The sequence below is a fragment of the Eschrichtius robustus genome, chromosome 10 (assembly GCF_028021215.1).
Source record: "Eschrichtius robustus isolate mEscRob2 chromosome 10, mEscRob2.pri, whole genome shotgun sequence".
Classification (NCBI taxonomy): Eukaryota; Metazoa; Chordata; class Mammalia; order Artiodactyla; family Eschrichtiidae; genus Eschrichtius; species Eschrichtius robustus.
In genome coordinates this window covers 6,699,372-6,718,289 of record NC_090833.1, presented here as the reverse complement: position 1 = coordinate 6,718,289, position 18,918 = coordinate 6,699,372, and the positions used below count along the sequence as shown (strand labels likewise).

The 18,918-nt window shown below is 51.6% G+C and overlaps 1 long non-coding RNA gene across 1 annotated transcript in view; it reads right to left on the bottom strand.

Annotated features, from left to right (window-relative positions):
• The window catches only part of LOC137770686 (uncharacterized), a 44,347-nt gene extending 26,269 nt beyond the window's left edge, over positions 1 to 18,078 (bottom strand). Inside the window, exons 1-2 of the long non-coding RNA XR_011075206.1 lie at positions 18,019 to 18,078; positions 17,673 to 17,790 (exon numbers count right to left, since the gene is read on the bottom strand). This is a non-coding gene — a long non-coding RNA (uncharacterized lncRNA). The remainder of the gene's footprint in view (positions 1 to 17,672; positions 17,791 to 18,018) is intronic.
• Between the last annotated feature and the right edge of the window lie 840 nt (positions 18,079 to 18,918).

Below are 18,918 nucleotides of genomic sequence, written 5' to 3'. Positions count from 1 at the left end.
GACAAATAGATCAATGGAACAGAAGAAAGAATCCAGAAATAGACCCATACATTCACTGTTGATTGATTTCAGCAAAGGTGCCAGAGTAACACAACATAGAAGATAGCTTTTTAACAGCTGGTGCTGGAATTGCTGGATATCCACTTGGAAAAATAATGAACCTCAACTCTTACTTCACACCTGACACAAAAACTAAATTGAAATAGATCACAAATCTAAGTATAAAAGGTACAACAATGAAACTGCTAGAAGAAAACACAGGAGAAGATCTTCTCAACCTTGGGGTATGCAAAGATATCTTAAAAACATGAGAGTACAAGCTGTAAGAGGGGAAAAAATGGATAAATTTGACTTCATCAGTGATAAAAAAAACTTTTGCCCTTCAAAAGACACCACTGAGAAAATGAAAAGACAAACCCCAGATTGGGAGAAAATATTCACAATATAAATAACTGATAAAAGACTAACATACAAAATATTTAAAGAACTGCTACAACTCAATAAGAAAAAGGGAAATAGCCCAATTAAAAACAGGCAAAAGAATTGAACAGATACTTCCCAAAAGAAGATGTATGAATTTTTCATTGTACATTATTTCACCCATATGAAAATGTGTATATTTTTCATCCACGTGAAACAATGCTCAACATCACTAGTCATACCAAGTGTTGTGGAGGATGTGGAGCTGTGGGACTCTCAGACAATACTGAGGGACTTAAAGTGGTACAACCACTTTGGAAAACTGTCTGACAGTTTCTTATAAAGTTAAACATACACCTACCATACAACTCAGCCAGTCCACTCTTAGGTATGTATTTACCCAAGACAAATGAAAACATATGTCCACACAAAGACTTGTACACAAATGTTAACGGCAGCCTTATTCATGACAGCCCCAACCTAGAAACAACCCAAATGTCCTCCAACAGGTGAATGGAGAGACAAATGGTGATATAACCACACAACGGAAGACAACTTTGCAATGAACAAAGTAACAAACTACTGACATGAGTAAATTACATTAAGTGAAAGAAGCCAGATACAAAACAGCTCATAATGTAGGAGTCCAATTATATGAAATTGGGGGAAAGGCAAAACTAATCTAGAGTGAAAGAAAGCAAAAATCAGTTGTTTGCTATCTTCATTCTGGTGGTGGTTGCATGGGTATATTCACTTTTCAAAACTCATCAAAATTGTGTAAGTACTATATGTAGATTATATCGGACATGTGCTGTCTAATACAGCAGACACAGCCATATGCGGCAATTGAGTACTTGAAGTGTGGCTGATCCAAAATGAGGTGTGCTGTTAAGTGTAAAATACATACCAGATTTCAAGATTTAGCACAGAAACTATAAACTATTTCATTAATAATCTCATATTGACTACATTTTGAAATACTCTTTTTGACATATTATGTTAAATAAAGCATATTATTAAAATTAATTTCACCTGTTTTTCTAAGGTGGCTACTAGAAAATTTTAAATAATACATGTGACTCATTATATTTCTATTGGACAGCACTGCTTTGGACATTGTTGGGAAAATATATATCTGGGTATCAGTGTTAAAAATTTAAGGGCGGGTTTCCCTGGTGGCGCAGTGGTTGAGAATCTGCCTGCCAATGCAGGGGACACGGGTTAGAGCCCTGGTCTGGGAAGATCCCACATGCCGCGGAGCGACTAGGCCTGTGAGCCACAATTGCTGAGCCTGCACGTCTGGAGCCTGTGCTCCGCAACAAGAGAGGCCGCGATAGTGAGAGGCCCGCGCACCGCGATGAAGAGTGGCCTCCGCTTGCCACAACTAGAGAAAAGCCCTCGCACAGAAACGAAGACCCAACACAGCCATAAATAGATAAATAAATAAATAAAAAATTTAAGGGCAACCAGTTAAACAACAGAAATACATCTATAGTTTCAAAACTATCAAAGAAAAAAGGAGAATAAAGAAAACTGTAAATTTAATAGATGAAAGAACATGAGAAATCATAATTTTAAAAGGTAGAGTAAAGAGAACAACAAAATAAAATGGTAGAAGTAAGTCTAAATATATCAACAGTCTTTACAAATGTAAATTGATTTCATTTGTCTCTTTAAAGACAGGGAATGTCATATTGGATCAAAACAAACAAAACAAAATACAATAGCATGCTGGTTAGAAGGAACACTCTAAAGCAAAAGAAAAAGGAAAGGCTGAAAATAAAATAATGGGAAAAGATATACCAGGCAAATAGTAACCAAAAGAAATCTGACATAGAATATTATTATCAGGCAAAATACACCTAAGGCCATGAAATATTAAAAGAGATAAAGAGGGACACTATAGGATGATGAAAGTAACAAATCACCAAAAATATCCACCAATAATAAGCTTTTTATACCTAACTACTAGCCTTGAAATAAGTAAAGCAAAAACTGGAAGAATTAGTTTGAAAAACTGAGGAATTCACAAAAGGAATGGGTTCATGGTTGTCATGAACACATGAACATTTATAAAAAATTGTCCTTGTGTTGGGTCACAAATGAAAGCCTGAACAACTTTTGAAGTGGATGTAAAGCAGACCACATTCTCTACCCACAATGCAGCAAAATTAGAAGTCAACAACAACAACAAAGGCAGATTAACAACAGCTGTAATTTTGAAAACTAAAAAGCACACTTGTTGTAGGAACATTTCTTTCCTAGTCCTGATGTTTCCTTCTCTGTGGAGGGAACCAAATTAGTGTAGCACTCCCAGCCTCTCTCTGCCCAGGGGAGGAAGAGTGACATAGCTGGTCAATGCGGGGAATATAAGATGGGCTTACTTGATTTACCGACTTCCTTTCTCTTCTTGAAAGTGAGCTGCCTACAGGCAGTGGTCATTGTCTGTCCCCCATCCACCACCCACAGCATCACAGTGACCAGGGGTTAAGGTTGCCAAATCCCCATTTTCAGTATTAGGAAACCCATTTGGCTGTCACATTTACCCTCATCCTTATCCTCCAACCTTATCTTTATCAGTTAAAAAAAAAAAAAGATACCTCGCCCCACTCTTTGTCTTGTCTCTCAGTTCAAAATCCAGGAGTCCAGGAGAGGAAAGAGAAATTGTTTACTGAGCTCCCTCGAAGACATCAACAGAAATCGCAATGGGAATGCTGAAATATTTGGTACTGAGGATAAAGAGATAGATACAAAACAAGACTTGTAGAATGGAACTAAAATGACGTATGTAGAGAAATATATAGTTTAAGTGCATTTACTCTAAAACAAGAATGACTTAAACATAATGAGTAAAGCTTTCAACTATCTAAAGAAGCTTAAAAAAAAAAACAGTTGAAGGAAGTAAACAGTAGAGATAAGAGCATAAATGAAAAGGAAATCAACAATCACAAAAATGATCAACAGCTAAAAGTTGTTTCTTTTAAAAGACAATAAAACATCTGGCAAGATTAATCAAGGAAAGAAGGAAAAAGGCACAAATATCTAATATTAAGAATGAAAGGAGAATGAAACTACAGATATAGTAGAAGATTTAAGAATCATAAGAGAATACTATGAGCAACTTTATGCCACTATATATGAAAACATGAAATAGAGAATTTCTAGAAAAATAGAGATGATTAAAGTTTACTCAAGAAGGGGACTTCCCTGGTGGTCCAGTGGGTAAGACTTCATGCTCCCAATGCAGGGGGCCCGGGTGCGATCCCTTGTTGGTGAACTAGATCCTGCATGCATGCCGCAACTAAGAGTCCGAATGCCACAACTAAGAAGTCCACATACCACAACTAAAGATCCCGCACGCCACAGCGAAGATCCCACGTGCCTCAACTAAGACCCAGTGCAGCCAAAATAAAATTAATTAATTCATTCATTCATTTAAAAAGTTTACTCAAGAAGAAGAAGAAACTAAATACATTAGTGACCATTAAAGAAAAGAAAGCAGTATTTTAAAAATCACCCCTCTCCATTCTCCACCTCCCCAAAGAAACCACAAATACATTGGAGAGGAATGAGACAGGGCTGTTCCTTAGAGGCAGAAAGAAGCAGGCAGGAACAGCTAGAGATCTGGATGACCTCACTGAGATCCACTCCATTCCTCCATTCCTGACCTTGTCACTGTTTGGTTTCACACATGAGCTCATGAGTTCCCCTTTTTTCCTGAGCAAATTCAGCTGGGTTTCTATCATTGATGTAACCCAAATACAAGCAGAGGTACCACATGGAAGCCACAATAAATACTGTAGGAGTGGGGAGTTCTCTGGTGGTCTAGTGGTTAGGATTTGGCACTTTCACTGATGTGGCCTGGGTTCAGTCCCTGGTCAGGGAACTGAGATCCTGCAAGCCTCGCAGCACAGCCAAAAAGAAAGAAAGAAATAATGTAGATGGGGCACCATGTCTCACACAGTCCTAGGACTCCCCTGTACATATATGCTCTTCAAAATTCCACATCTCTGGCCACTGCAAAAACCAAACTTTCCTTCTCTCTCTGCTTTTCAAACAATTCCATAGGGCTCCTCACTACCAGTTGGTTCTGTATACTTCTTTAACAAAGGAAGAAGTATCTGGCCACATATCCCAATCCTGGAGTGGGGGCTTCTGCTCCTGCCTGCCGTTCTGCTCAAAGATGTCCAGAGGATCTCTACCACACCAACCACCCAATCCCATCCCCCTGTGCCCTGGGAAGTGCTGATGAGGAATTTCAGTTCACTGATGGCTCAGCCTCTGCCTGACACATAGCAGGCCCTAGCTGAGTATACCGTATATCTCCTTCACCCGCACCCCAGTGCCAACACAGAACTTAGCCAAGCACTGCTTCCTCCAGGACTACATTTCCTTCACTAGAAGGCAAAGAAATGGAGAAGCTCTAAATTCCAGACCAATCCTTTAGAGGATTACTGAATTCGGAGTTGTTTAAAGGGACCTCAGGGACCCACTCACTTTTCACATGAGAAGCGTAAAGGTCAAGACTTACACTGCAGGAGTGGTACCCAGGCTACTGCAGACCTAGAACTTTTCTTCTGGAGGAGGCTGGCATGCATGGTCCATCTTAGTAAGCTCCCACCATAAAAAGAAGCCACAGGACAGAGTATGGACAAGACCTGAGGATCCATTCAGAGTCCTTAGAATCGATGTCCCCAGCAGACAGTGTCCCCAGCAGCTCCATCCCTGCACGTTGCCAGAGATGAACCCGATTTTCTAACGGCCTCGTGTCATGTAGTTCAAGCATGATGAAAGCAGGGGTTAAGTCACAATTAGCAAACCAGTAACCAGTTGAATGTATGCAGTAAGTATATTTTCAGTCGATAAGTATTTAATTGGGGCTTAATTATTGAGTGATCACAGAGCATTTGAGATGCTTGGGTGAATGGCCCACTGAAAGAGACTAGTGCTACTTTCCTATTAGCACGGGTATTTTAAGGCATTCATATTGATCAGTGTGATAAATCCCAGAAGGTTAAATTTGCTGAACATGTACATGAAAATCAGTGCCCTGTGTGACCCGCACCTCTCTCCACACCCCTTCTTTCTTCCTTCCTCCTTCCAGAAACATCATGGGTCTGATAGAACCACTCTTGTGTGAATAAGGCTCTCATAGACTCATAACATTTGACTCTTAGACTGAGAACTAGACCTTGGGACTGGGAACTCCATGAGGGCAGGCATGTTTCTCTCTTACTCACGGCTGCACCCCAGTGAGCCTGCGCCAACTAGAAGCCTAATAAATCTTGGTAGAATGCATGAGTGCAGAATGCTAGGACGTTGGGCCCCAGTGTCTCAATGTCAGAGTCACAGGCGATCAGTCTCCCAGCTTCTTGGACTGAAGGACCTAGAGAGGTGAGCAGCACCCACAATGTTCAGGTGCAAAACTGAGAAGCTCTGGCTTCAGGGGCTTCTGCTGAGCTGCTCTCTTGGCTGTTGGAGGGGAGGGAGGGATGCAGAGAAGGGAGGGAGAAAGGGTGCAGGTTTCCAGGGGCTCCTAATGAGCTTGGACAGCAATGGAAGCCCTCACGCCTAAAGGCCCCAGAACTTCTCCATTCCCTTGCCCTGCCCCCACTATACCCTCCATAGGCAAGGCAGTTCTGGGACGTGGGAGGATCCAGAAGACTGCTCCCTCCCCCACCTCTACTCTCTCCTCCCCTCTCCCCTCCCCCCAGCCTTGGGAAACGGCAGCAGGAAATTTTGGAAGAGGGTCAAGGGAGATCCCTTATGGGCCTCTGGATGAGAACTTGGACCCTTTTATTTAACTGTTGCTCTCCCCATTCCGCCTTCCATTTCCTCTCAAAAGCTCCATGGAACTCACAGGTCAGGGTGTCATCACTTCACTGGGGCAGGTTGTATAGCCCAAGATAATTGAGAAAGAGCTTCAGAGGGTGGCCACAGTTTCCCTGTCTGGAAAGTGAGTTTTGGATTAGAAGAGTTCTGAGATGCCTTCCGGCTCCGATATGCTAGGACTTCCCTTTTTTTTTTTATGGACCCCACTCCTTAGCAATGGGGTCTTGGGCAAGTCACCAAAGCAAAGCCCCTGCTAGCTCATCTGTAAAATGGGTACATTACCAGAGGCAGCCTGTCAGCTAGAGTGGATTTTCACCCCAACACACCCCTTGCAGCCGGTTCATTGCGTCCACCGTGGAGGTGGCCCAGGGCACTTAGTTAAGAGTTCAGACCCTGGTGTCTGGCAAGGTCAGCTTTGGGTTCCAGCCTCACCATTGACTGACTGCATGACAAGTAGCTTAAACTCTCTGACTGTCAGTCTCCTCATCTGTGAAAAACAATCTTAACACGTACCTACTTCCTTTTTTTTATTTTTTGGCCCCGCCTCGAGGCTTGTGGGGTCCCAGCGCCCCACCAACCAGGGATCGAACCCCCGCCCTCGGCAGTGAGAGAGCAGAGTGCTAGCCGCTGGCGCTCCAGGGAATTCCCCAACAGATACCCACTTCCTAGGACTGTTGGGAGACCAGATCTGCGAGCTCATAGCATGTGCTAAGTACTTGGTCAATGCCAACTGTCACTTTGTGGTTCGCTGAGGTTCCAGGGCTCAAGGCAACCACACTGGCCTGGAGCGAGTCACCAGCTCAGAGACAGAATTGGAACCCCCTTTGATTGCAGACCAGTTCTTTATTTGTTTTGGAATTTTTGACCCCAAAATGCCCTTTTGGATCATTCTTTCTTTTTTTTTTTTCTTTGAAGTATAGTTGATTTACAATGTTGTGTCAGTTTCTGGTATGCAGCAAAGTGATTCAGTTATATGTATGTGTGTGTATATATATATATATATTCTTTTTCATATCCTTTTCCATTATGATTTGTTACAAGATATTGAACACAGTTCCCAGACCAGTTCTTGAGGCCCTGGGGAGTGCCACCAAGGCGGCAGCAGCGAGCCCAGGGTGTTCTTGACCCTCCATCGCTGCCCCACTTGCCCTTGGACCATTTTCTGAGAAGCCCAGGACCCCATAGCTCCAAGCTTCTGCAAGGACCCGATTAATCTCTGGAGGGGAGCTGCCTGACAGGCCTCCCTCCCCGCTGGTCTGTCCTTCCCTGCCTGGTGGGCTCACAGAGGCCAGCCCTCCCTGGGAGGCAGCAGCAGGTCCTAACCCCTGCTTTGCTGGTTCAGAGAAAACCCTGTTCCAGCTAGGTGGCAGGAGGTGCCCTCCAGGGTCACAGCTCCCTGAGCCAAACAGCCCAGCTCCCCCAGGGCCAGTTAAAGGAGAACTGCAGGGATTTGCCTGCTGGTCCAGTGGTTAAGACTTTGCCTTCCAATGCAGGGGGTGTGGGTTCGATCCCTGGTTGGGGAGCTAAGATCCCACATGCCTCACCGCCAACCCCCCCCCCCAAAAAAAAAAGAAGAAACAATATTGTAACAAGTTCAATAAAGACTTTAAAAATGGTCCACATCAAAAAAATTTTTTAAAAAAAGAAGAACCGCAGTGGTCCCTGTGGTGCGTGTGCCTTGGGGAAGTCATGCTTTGACCTGTAGGTCTGTGTGCACCATGACATACCAACCAGCCTCACCCCAAATCACCCTGCCTTCTGAACCTTTGCTTAGGCTTCTGCAGTTGAGAATCTTGCCATGCACTTGGCTCTAGTTACTGGTGGACTCCTCTATAGCCCTAACAGTGATAAAATGTCCCATGGAGTGAGTGCCACTGTGTACCGTGCCAAGAGCTACTGGTGTCTCTCCTTAAATCCACCCAGCCAAGTCCAGTGAAGTGGTCCTTACTGCTATTCTATCCCCATTTGACAGCTGGGCAAACTGAGGTTCTGAGAGTAACTTGCCCCAGGACACATACGACCAGTAAGTGGAGAAGCAGAATTTAAATCCAAATCCACTGGACTCCAGGCTTTAACCTCCTTACTGGGCAGCCTCCACTCTGCCTGCCGGGGCCTGAGTTCCCCGAGGGCTGCTGCGGCTCCTTCCAGGGCCCAGTGCAAGGCCCAGAACCTGGTTGCTATCTAGTTGGCATCGAATGAATACACTGTCTACTGAGAGAACCAGTTCAATGAAAGAAAGAGAGAGAGTGTGTCTCACAGGGCAGATGGGTGCCTGGTCAGAAGCCCTTCAACCCGCAGCCACAACCAGACAGGGGGGACCCCAGGTGCTGGAGAGTTTTGACATCACTCCCCACCCCCGATGCTGGATAGGACCCAAGGGTGAAAACTAGAACGTAGAGGCGGTAATAGGGGGCTGCAGATGGTCTGGGAGCTGGGGAGTGACGGAATGCGGAGGGACACTGCTTACGCTATGCAAGTGGGTACCGGAGGCAACAGCCCAGTTCTTTGAGAATTGGGCAGACCCGGCAATTCACGAGGGAAGGCAAGGGCAGACGCACGTGGCGACCCCACTTCCTAAGTCACAGCAAACACGACGGATCCGGTCAGCCCTCGCCGCAGGGCCTGGTCCCAGCCATCCATCGGCCTTCTTGGGGAGATGGGGACGGGCAGCGGGGAGACCCGGACATTAAGATTTGGGAAAGTGGGGCTCTTTCACCTGTCTTCTGAGGCAGAGATGGAGACTGTGAAGGCGAGGCGACGCCCCAGAGAGCAGGGGCTGGTGTGCGCGGAACACAGATGCTCGGGCCGAGGCGCATACGGTAGGGCGCACGCTTAGGCACACAGGCTAGAGCGCACCAGTTGGGATGCACAGGCTGGGGCGCTCGGGCTGGAGTGCCGGGGCCTGGGCACCCGCTGGGGCGCAGCGCCCAGGGAGCACCGGGGAGCCGGTCCCCGCGCCCCGCCCCGGCCGGGACACCCCACGGCGGGCTGCTGCAGGAGGCGCCCCTCAGAGAAGCCATTTGCCGCCGGTGTGTAACCTGATATTTTTCTGCACGGCCCCCAGAGGAATTTTTCCATTACCCAGGCAGCGCCGCAAGCCGCAGCCTTTTCTCTCTCCCCGCCTGGCTCGCCCGCCGCCCCCCGCCGCCCCCCGCCGTCCCCCGCCGCCCCCCGCCGTCCCCCGCCGCCCCCCGCCGTCCCCCGCCGTCCCCCGCAGCCTCTCCGGGCCGCCGCGCCGAGGCACTCTGTGCAAATGTAACCTTTCACAGGCCCCGCCTTCGCCAGGAAGCTGCGCGCCGGGTTGCCAGGAACGCGGCGCGGCGCGCTCAGAGCTGGAAGGCGGCCCGTTAATCAGCGGCGGCTGACAGAAAATCAGACAGCCCGGGCGGCCGGCCGGCCTCGGCCCTCTCCCTCCCGGCGCCTCCGCGCCTCGCTCGCTGCGCGCCCGCTCTTTGTTCCTCCGGCTCGCCCTGCTCTTGCCTCCGCGGGGCTGCGCCTCTCCATCACGCCCCCTTCTCCTCCCTGATTCTCGTCCTCTCCTGTCTTTTCCCTCTCCTCCTGGCCCTGTGCTTCCCGCTCTCTCCCCCTCCTGCCAGATGGCCTCGGACTCGCTTCCTTTCCTTCTCCTGGACAGCAGAAAGTCAAAGAAAAGGGGTTCATTCACCCCGTTCTTCGCCAGCCTATTGGGGGGAGGTTGGGCCCCCCCAGTGCGCCTCTTGGTAACATCTTCCCCACCATCTCCCCGGGATCTCAAGACCGGCCCCCGCCCCAGATAGAAAGATCTTAAGCTGAGCTTTATGAATGACCTTAAGGTGGAGGAGTCCATGAAATCCCTAAAATTTTATGTCCCACTTTGGGTGCATGGCGGGGTGGGAGGGGGGTTTGTCCAAAGGTTTCGTGGGTTTTTCAAAGCAGTCAGTGATTCAGAAAGGTTAAAAATCACAGCCCTAGAGATGCTTCCCATTCATCTTAATGAATCTATTCAACACATATTTATTGAGACCTACTACGTGCCAGGTGCGTGCTAAGTCCTGGGCATACAGCCATGAACTCCAGACGAGGACCCTCACATTAGACAAACTATAAATGTGTCATTACAGGCACTCTGGGGCTGGGAAGGAACTGGGGAGAGGTCGAGCGGAATGACAGGTGAGCCGAACCTGGGCTGGGGCGGGTGGAGGGGTGGTCTGAGGACTTCACAGGTGCCCCGGTTCCTACAAAGCCTGCACCCCAGCCTCCCCACTCCCAGGGCAGGCGCCAGGCCGGTGCAGCCCTTCCCGCCTCTGTTCCCACACCGCCATAAACAGCACTCAAAGCATGCTTGGGGCTGGGGGCAGCGGGGACACTATGGCCCCACCCTGTGCCCTCTTCAAGGCAGTAGAGCTGGCAGAGTGACCCAAAGGTCACCGTGTTCTATGTAGACAGGCTCAAAATGTGAGTCTGTGCTTGTTTTGTAGTAAGAACATTCACTAGCATCCGTTGAGCAGCTGCTCTGTAGCAGGCGCTGGGCTAAGCATTTTACATGCGTCATCTTTCATTGGCTTCTTCGCCGCTTCGACAAGTGTCTCCTGAGCCCCTCCTCTTGCCAGGCACCCTGCCAGACGCTGAGGATAAACCACTGGGGGTGCTCCTTGCCCTCATGGAGCTCACAGTCTGGTAGAGAAGAGACAGCTGACAATTAACGGATGTCACAGCCGGTGACAAGGGCTGGGGATGAAAAAAGCAAGGCAGTGAGAGAGACAGCAACCAGTGGGCAAGGCAGGAGGCGGGTGGTAGCTAGGCTGGCTAGGGATGGTCAGGGATGCCATCCCTGAGGAGGGGGCATTCAAGCTGGGATGTAAAGGGTGGGAAGGAGCTGGTCCCCTGAAGGGCCAGAGAGGAAATTCCCAGGCAGGGGTAACAATCCACAAAAAGGTTCTGCCATTCTTACAACTACCTTAGGAGGTGGACACCACCACTGTGCCCATTTTACAGATGAGGAAACTGAGGCTCAGAAAAGTGAAATTCCTTCTGGCCTGGGGTCACCCCACTAGGAACAGGCAAAGCAGGCCCTGGAATCCAGGCCTTCCCCCCACCCTTTCCCCTTTCACCTCCTGCCCCCTCACCACCCCCCCCACCTTCTTCCTGAGGACTGGTTAGCAGGCTCTCTGTGGAGGCAGCAGTGGGTGACGGTGTACAGTGCAAAATGCTCTAGTCTGGACTAGGAGGCCTGAGCTCTAATCCTGTCTCTGCCTCTCCCAGCAGGGTGACCTTGGGCAATTCACCTACCTTCTCTGGGCCTCAGTTTCCCCCTCTGTGTACAAGGATAATAAAGGCATGCCTCTCACAAGGCTGCAGTCCAGCGAGGTCAAGGGCATAGAGTGTTTAACAGAGGTCTCTGCACCCAGAAAGCGATCAGTGTGATCGTAGCTGACGCCAGATTAAATGAAGTGTCGCTTTAGAAGCGGTTTCTATAACCTGGCAAAAATTAGACAGGATTTTTTGTTGCTGCGAATGGCAGTGAGGGGTTGCCGCCACCTTTTGCTAAAGGGTCTGTGGTGACGCTGCCTGATGCCCTCTCCTCACTCACCTCCCCAAGCACCCACCTTTGTCTAACCCTCCACATGCAGCTCTAGCGGTGCTGTTTGCAGTTTTGCCCATCAAGAGTTGGTAAGGAGATTCTGCTCACTGCGCCCCTGGCCTCAGCAAGAATTTACTTTTTACAATCCCCACCGTGCTCCTGGGCTGCGTGTAGGAGAGATGAGGGGCAAGGAATCCCCAAGGATGGGGAACTAAATTCTGAGCCTAGAGAAAGAGGAGTCTCACGGTTGGTGGTTAATTTCCACTGTGAACTTGGAGCCAGGCAGAACTCAGGTCTGCTGTCTGGCTTCCACCCTCTCATCTGTAAAATGGGTGTGATAATAACAGCACTTCCTTTGTAGCTGATCAAGTTGGAGAGGCCTTAGCCAGTTCCTGGCCCCAGCAAGGGCTCTGCTGTCAGTGAGCCTTTATTATTGTGGTGTTTCTGCCCTGGGAGGTTGGGAAGACAGAATAGAGGAGGTACCATGTGAACTGAACATTGTAGGACAAAGAACTGGAGGGCTCAAGGAAAGGGAGTGGCAGCAGAGGGGCACCTGGGGAGTGGCAGATAGGCAAGGGGTAACTGAGGAGGAAGAGGGGGTGGGCCTGGATCTGAGCAGCCTCAGATCTGGACAGCTGGCTGCCTCTTCCACACGCTGCATCAGTGAGGATGCTTCCGGCTGCAGGTAACGGGCATGCTGACTCAGGCTGGCATAAGCAATAAGTATACCCAAACAGAACATAACAGGCAGCCCAGAGGTGAGGCCAGCTCCTGGGTCGGTGCCGTCCCTTCTTCAGCCAGAGCTTAATCCTCAGGGAATAGTGGAGGCCACCTGTTTCCTTCCTGGAGTCCAGCGGAAGGGAGAGAGGGCCTGGCATGGAGTGGGTGCTCCATGAAGGTTTGTCAAATGAATGCTGAACGGTGCCCTATTTCTGTAAGTTTAGAGAATCTTGAGAGAGCAGCCATCAGTTAAATAAACAAGCCTTCAGACCAGGGTTTCTCAGGAGAATGTCTGGACCTTCTACATTGGAATCACTAAGGGGATGGGTGACAGGCTGAATAATCTAATCACCCCTAAAGATACCAGGTCATAATCCCTGAAACCTGTGGATGTTACCTTATAGGGCAAAAGGGACACGGCAGATGAGATTAAATAAAGGATCTCGAGATAGGGAAATTATCCTGGATTGTCTGGACAGGCCCTAATGTAATCACAAGTGTTCTTATAGGAGGAAGGCAGAGGAGATTTGATAGAGAGGAGGAAAGGTGATCTGAAGACAGAGGCAGAGATTGGAGTGATGTGGCCACAAGCCAAGGAATGCCAGCAGTCACCAGAAGCTGGGAGCGGCAAGAAACAGATTCTCCCCTGGAGCTTCCAGAGCAACCCACCCTGCCAACACCTAAATTTAGCCCAGTGAGACTCAGTTTGGACTTCGGTCTACAGAACTGCAAGAGGATACATTTCTGTTGTATTAAGCCACCCAGTTGGAGGTCACGTTTTACCGCAGCCCTAGGAGACAGGATGGTTATTAAAATGCAGATTACTGGGTTCCAAACTAAAAACACTGGATGCTGGGCCAGAGACTCTGCATTTTAAGCAAGCTTTTCTCCCCCCTCCCTCGTCCCGCATGACTGTTGCACACTGAAGTGTGAGGAAGAAACTCTGCATTGGAACAGAAGGGTGACCTGGGCTTGATCCATACAGGAAAACACTGGCAAGAATTAGCTTCGACTCATGGCAGCCTCTTTGGGGTCCTGAGGACCCAGTCCTGTGGAACTCAGCAGCTCTCCCAGGAGCCCTGCCCAAGGCTATGCATATACTGGTCCTGGCCTGGGCCCCCTCCCCTCCCCTCCTCTCATTTCTTGTTCCCCTCCTCTACTGGTCTTCAGTGTCCCTTATCACAGATTACAGCACTGGACTGTGGCTTCCCCGGGGCTTTGAGCCCCCCAGGACAGGCCCAGTCCTATCCTAACCACCAGGGGTCCCTACATTACTCTTGGCATACACTGAGAGCTCTGTAAACACTTGAATGTGCCCATGATGTCACTGACCCTTCTGTACCCCCCAGACCTTTTGGCAGTGAGACAGAGGCTGGGCAAGTACTGGCTGTCTGGTCCCCTCACCCTGCCCCCCTCCTGCAGAAGCAGGCCAGCCCCCCAGATGCTCACAGGAATGCACGCAGAGCCCCTCCACACCCTCCCTGCCTCTCCCCCAGCACCACCCTGGGTGGCTTGCCAGCAGGTAAATAGAGGAGGAGTCTGGGAAGGAAGAACCCACAGCAGCCTGGCTCTTGGGGGCTGGAAAGGATAGGAGTGTGAGGGGACCAGCACTGCCTTGGATTCAGGACACCACTTCTCACCTCTTCCTGCCTCTAACCAGCTGGGTGACTGGCCGTGGGCCCATCCCTTTCCCTCCCTGGTCCTCCATCCTTCAGCCAAAGGGGCTCAACAGCAGGGGTCCCCAGAGCTCAGGAGCAGGGTCCCTGCATCCCATCAGAATGCACAATATCCAAGTGTCTTTTTTTTTTTTTTTTGGCCATACCACACACGGCATGCAGGATCTTAGTTCCCCGACCAGGGATCGAACCCGAGACCCCTGCAGTGGAAGCACGGAGTCCTAACCACTGGACCACCAGGGAAGTCCCCAAGTGTCTTTTGTGGGGACATGTACTACTCCCCAGTTCCAAGCAGGTCTGCTCCGCCAGGCCGTGTTACCTAAACCTGCTGCCTTCACTCACTGAACTCCCCCAGCTCTGAAGACTTGCGGGTCTTTCCCCATTCTGCTCCTGGGCTTAAAGCAACCTTGCAAATAAGTGTGGCCATTTGCCAGCCCATGGAAGGCTGATGGCGAAATGATCAAGTCCAGCCCTTCTTTCTACCAGCCTGGGATAGATGGCCGCTGCTGGCTACCTCCGTATCACTCCCCCGCTTAAACCCTCCATGGCTCCCTATTGGTTACAGCAGCCGTTTCCAAACCTCCCTTTCTAGCAGGGAGACTTTCCTACACCTGTGTTTATAAAACAGATGAATGCTAAGCAGCTCAGGTTGAGGCAGGAGTGAGGGCAAGGCTGGACTCTGCCCCTAACCTCCCCTCTCCTTGTATGGTCTGCTAATGTTGGCAAACCATTAGCCAAAAGATAAGAAAGGTATGAGTGTTGCCCACAGACCTCCCACCCCTCCTTGGCTGGCCTCCTGGGACAGGGGTCATGGTTGCAGGAAGCCTCCCCAGGAGAGAGCCCAGCAGGGTCCCCACCTCCCAGCGCCTACAGACACACCCACAAATGTTTGATGGACCACCACCCTGCACCAGGCTCTGTGCTAGACACTGGGATACACGAGGCAGAAATGGCTGCCTTCAGAGAGCAGGAACCTTTGGGGAGGGGCCTGGCACCCAAGAAACAAGTCCAGGGGTAAGATGAACAAGTGCCACAAAGACAACAGATCCAGGAACAGGAATCTGGCATGAAGGACTGGGGGGACATCATTAGACCAGAGGGTCAGGGAGGGCCTCTCTGAGAAGGACTGGGAACAGAGCATCAGAGCAGAGGGAACAGCACGTGCAAAGGCCCTGTGGCTCTGTATGCTCCTAGTCGGGAATCATGGGATAAGCAAAACTGTCACAAGTCTCTCCCTCTCCACAAAAGGACAGGTACGTGACGTTCCCAGCAGCTTCACTCATCAGAGTCAGAGATCAGAAACCAGAATAGCCATTGACAGGAGACGGGGTAAACAAACAGTGAAATTCAACAGAGCAATGAAAAAGGAAGGTACCGGTGGGCTCAATGACATGGACGAATCCCCAGAATATGCGGAGTAAAAAAGCCAAGCATAAGAGAGACCGTCCTCTGATTACACTTGTGTGTAAAGGAACAACTGTCCGTGGGGATGGAGGTCAGACTAGTGGATCCGTGGAGTGGAGCACGATGGGAACTTCCCCCAAGTGATGGGGGTGTTTGGATGGTTTCTTGCTCAGGGTGGCGCTCACACAGTGACACAAACGTAAGAAACTGCGGAGCTGTACACTAACACGAGAGCGTTTGGTTTTATCTTCTGTAAAGTATACCTCAAGAAAGTACTGAAAGGCAGAGAAATACAGTTTGCCCTATTTGGAAAGAAAGACTCCCGCGTCACCCCAGCCCACCACTTCCAAATCAGGAGTCACCCTGCAGGCTTTGCCTGATGTCACACCCAGGGCAGAAGAGTCCTGGCTCCCCTCCCACCCCCGCAAAAAGCCACCCAAACCCCGTCTTGCCCAACGCGTACGTGAGGATGAAGGTCCTCCCTGACTCTGCCTCCTTCTCCCAGTTCTTCCCCCTCGAGGTTCGAGGGCCGGGAGTGGGTCCCAGGGTGGGGATGGGGTGGACCTGGAGACCAACTTTCCGGAATGTTCGGTGTCAGGCTGGGAAGGGCCCGGCTCCTCCCGAGCAGCTAGCCTGTAACCCGAGCCTCCGGTTACGCGGATTTCTCCCGGGGGCGGGACCCCCACCCCCCAGGTTCTGGAATGCAGCCTGGGGCGTGGAGGGTGGCCTCGGAAGGGGTAACAAAGGTGCAACCGCTTTGAAATTCTGCTTCCTGCCCCCCAGCCCCAGAGCTGAACAAACACTCCCTCTCCTGCCGGCTGGGGCTTTATCGGGAGTGCAGTGGGGACAGTCCGATGCCCGCCCCTGCCCGGGCTGGGATTGCGTTTCCACTCTCGCCTGCCACCACCCAACCTCCAGGCCTAGCTGCGCCCGCTGGCTGCCCGAAGCCCACCAGCGCACGAGGTCCAGCGCTTCCTCCCCAACTCGATGGGCTCCAATCCTGGGCCCACCCGTCGTCGGGATGACATTCAGCCCCACAGGTTGCGGGTCCGGGGGGAGGAGGCATCAGGGGCCTCCCGCAGTGGTTGAGGCTGGCAGTGAGGCCAAGACTGAGGCCGCGGGGTTAAAGGCCAGCTTGGGCGGAACATGCACCCTGGTCGCTTCTCCCCTTGCCCACCCCAGTGAGGCCTGCTTGCATGGGTCCAGCGCCAGGATTCTGGTTCTCAAACCCGGACAGGCTGAGGCAGGGGCTGTGAAGTGTCCCCAGCGTTGTTTTGTTTAGTTTCAATAAGAGGAGCCGCCTTTATTCGGGGGCCTTCCAACAGCTCCCTGCAGCGCGGTGAGGATGGGATGAGGATGCCGCTGGCGGGGCCCAGCTCTGCGAGCTTCCCAATCTCAGCAGATAAACAAGGGGGGTGGGGAGGGGCACCAGTGAGGCTCCAGCCCCTCTCCTCCTTCCGACGACGCCTCCAGAGGTGACGGGGAGCTGCCAGGCAGGAGACCTTACCAGGAGAGGACAGGGCCTTCGGAAGGGAGCCATCCATCCGGCAGCATGAGAGTGGGGAACCAGCAATACACACGCAGTGACACACGCATGTAATGACACACGAGTGTGCACACAGCACACGCATAGGCACCTGGCCCCCCTCCCCCGCTCCCCCAGCTCCCAGGCCAGTCCCAACAATCCAGCCCCTGCAGTGTCCTCTAAAAAGCCCCAGCAGAGCCCACCACTCTCCCAGAAGACCCCTGCCCCCCCGCTGGCCCTACAGCAGTCTCTCCCCTCCCCCTCCCTCTGCCCTTCCTGCCCTCCCACCGCTGAGCCCCACCTTCACCCCCCAGCTCAGCTCCCATCTGCACCCCAACCCTAAAACACAAGGCTCCCCAAGGCCAGGCCCACATGGCCCCTGCAGCCTCTCCATCCACGGAGCCGCCCCTCGGGCAGGACCTCCACCTCAGCGGTGCCCCCACTGGACCCCAAGGGAGGACTTCCTGCCTCCCTCCTCAGCCCGCACTTTGGCCACCCTGGGCCCCTTCCTCATCCATTGGTCCAGGGGTATTACCTGGGGGCCAGGCGCCGGGGATGGGGGCAGGAGCTGGCCGGACCATTGGAGGAAATCCCCAGCTTAGTCTCTTGGTGAAGGGAAAGCAAGGATAGAAGTGGGCTTGATGGCGTCGTCCCTGCTGGCAGGGATGTTACAGAAGTTGAGCCAGGGTGGGGTGGGGCTGAGAGCCCGACAAGGCCCTCCACACCACACAAACCAGCAGATGTGGTCCAGCCACGTGAGACCTGCTGGTCTCCTCGGGGGCCTCCCCCTCTCCAAGCAGCTTCGCCGACTCCACCAAGCTGGCCTGGGGGTCTCCCCTGCCCTTCCCAGACCCCTGTGCTGCCCCTGCCACATCACTGACCACTCTGTCCTTGTCTCCAAGGCTCTGTCCCCCCACCAGCTGGGGCTCCAGGATTCTGCCCATTGACAGGCACAGAGAGAGAAGTGGATTAGTGAGCGAGTGAATGAATGAACGAACGAATGAATGAATGAGGGAAGAGCTTTTCCACCAGCTGCTCATTTACAGGCTTCCCTGCCCTTGCAGGTCATGCCCACACTCGGGGGAAGAATTTACCCCGTCCCCAGCCTCGTGTTGGTCATTAACTCAGTGCCTGGACTTGCCTGGTTAATAAATAATTAGGCTGGACAGGTGCTGACCTCAGACTGACCTTGAGCCTCTCCGCAGGTCCTCCCCCAGTCGGATGTGTGACTGCTTCGTAGTGACCCTTTTCTCCTCTTCTCTGCTGGTGGGTTCTGAATCCTGGGGAAGTGCCAGGCACAGAGAAGGCCTGGCCCCAGCCCCAGAGTGCCCCAGCCTGCCTGCAAGGCCACCCGCCCCGCCACCCCAGGACACAGAGAGTAGGGACTCCTTCTTCTTCACTCTCCTTACCAAAGCCCAGAATCCCTGAACTGAGCCAGCACGCGGGCCTCAAGCTGGGCTCTGCCGATGATGCGCTGAGTGACCTGGGGGTCCAGCTCGCCCCCACCACTGGGCCTCGGTTTCCCCATCAGTCAAACAGGGAGGATGGGTTCAGCATGACTGCGACTCATTCCATGATGCTGTGGAAACGGGCGAGTGTTGTGACAGATCCAGAGGAGACCTCAGAGACCACTCCGTCGTGTGCAGTGAGGGCCCGAAATCACACAGCAACCGGCGGAGGGCTGGGAGGAGGACACAGTCCCTTGAGCCGTAGTCCGTCCTGGTCTCCCTCCCCTCCATGGCAGCCCTCCTTGTTGTCCATTATTCTCTTTTCTTCCTGTC